The sequence below is a fragment of the Mizuhopecten yessoensis genome, unplaced genomic scaffold, assembly GCF_002113885.1.
Source record: "Mizuhopecten yessoensis strain PY_sf001 unplaced genomic scaffold, ASM211388v2 scaffold7907, whole genome shotgun sequence".
NCBI classification, from domain to species: domain Eukaryota; kingdom Metazoa; phylum Mollusca; class Bivalvia; order Pectinida; family Pectinidae; genus Mizuhopecten; species Mizuhopecten yessoensis.
In genome coordinates this window covers 945,090-946,643 of record NW_018407282.1, presented here as the reverse complement: position 1 = coordinate 946,643, position 1,554 = coordinate 945,090, and the positions used below count along the sequence as shown (strand labels likewise).

The 1,554-nt window shown below is 39.4% G+C and overlaps 1 protein-coding gene across 2 annotated transcripts in view; it reads left to right on the top strand.

The window, feature by feature from the left end:
- The first annotated feature begins 409 nt into the window (after positions 1 to 409).
- The window catches only part of LOC110454569 (platelet endothelial aggregation receptor 1-like), a 28,729-nt gene continuing 27,584 nt past the window's right edge, over positions 410 to 1,554 (top strand). The window contains exon 1 of one of the 2 annotated variants that reach the window (XM_021504145.1): positions 410 to 516. The gene's annotated coding sequence lies outside the window, so the exon portion shown is untranslated. The remainder of the gene's footprint in view (positions 517 to 1,554) is intronic. The other variant, XM_021504146.1, reaches the window with a different exon arrangement.

The following is a 1,554-nucleotide window of genomic DNA, read 5'->3' as shown; positions in this document are numbered from 1 at the left end:
ATGTTTGATTGTCTGTTTGTATTTAACGGCACATCAACGACTCTTTCATTATTCAACGTACGGAATGTCTGAAATCTCGGATTATAGAGAACCAGGTAAAATAATTTCTGCTTTAGCTGTCTCTTAGTGATGATGCACATGTATATGTACAGTATATGTAGAGGCAGCAAAAAGAATAGGGGGAAAACCAAATACAGATTTATGTAGAATTGTGATCTCCCAACACTATTTCCTAACAACTTCTATAGTTACAGAATTTGACTATATCACCAAGCCGGATGCACTTTATATCATCCATCACCTCCTTTTTACATTGGACAAGGAGTGTACATACCATCTTATATATATCCACTCGAGCATGATCGCTGCATAAGACATGCTGACCTCTGAACTTTTGTGACTGTCCTGCTTCCTTTTGTGTTTTGTATGTGTGTGTAACATGTCAGTGCAGGATGAAGTTCCCGATAGTTCAGGTACTATTTCTGTGTGTGGGATTTTAAGCTGTAAACAGCTCAGGTAAGTGATTTCTTACAGTAACACTCTTAAGTTAAATATTCTGGTAATGTTCACACTGACTGCCATGTGTTCAGTAACTTAAGATTGTGACGTCAGACGTCGGGGTCGGGGGGAGGGGGCAAACATTTAAAATTCTCTAGATTAATTGAGTAAAGAAAAAACGTTAGTCAATAGAGATGTCTTGAAAAAAATGTAATCGAAGTACATTTATAAGACTTCGCAGACTACAAAACTTGCAGTTATTTATATATTATTAATCGTACAAATCCCACAGGCCCGAACATTTGTACATATATGAGCAATGAATCCCAGAATAACATGAATGAAGAACATGGAAGAAATTATACCTTTCCAAGCGAAACGTAAAGCCTGGACCATGACGTTACACGAGAGATAAATATTTCTTAAACAGTTTTGTTCCCGCGAGGGAAACTTTAGATTCTGTTTCTTCATCCATAGCCTTAAATGACGATGCAGCGAGATACACGATGAATGGGTGGGAAAACAGGATAAGGTGGCTACTGTCAACCAGTTTATTTTATTTTATCTTATCTTTTGGCGCATGTGCAATAAACTATCATCGTTATCAAGCAATTTTGTACCGCGCTTTCCAGGCTCCATCATCAACACCAACGCCACTTCCACTGCGAATAACGACAACCTCATCCTGTATTTTCATCTTTGCTTATGATCACGCTGGCCATACAATGTACGAGTAATAAACTTGCGGTGCGGTAATGTACCTTGCGGCTTAAAGTCATACGTATAATAAACTTGCGGTACGGTAATATATCTTGCGGATTAAAGTTGTCGGGCGGAACGATTGAGAGGTGATACATAATAGTTTTTAGGTCACCCGAGACAAAGTCTCAAGTGACCTATTGCGATCGCCTTTTGTCCGTCGTCGTCCGTCGTCCGTCGTCCGTCGTCCGTCGTGCGTCCGTAAACAATTTACATTTTCGACTTCTTCTCCAAAACCCCTGAACCAATTTCAATGAAATTTTGCAGGGACCTTCCATGGACAAAGGTCAACAAAAA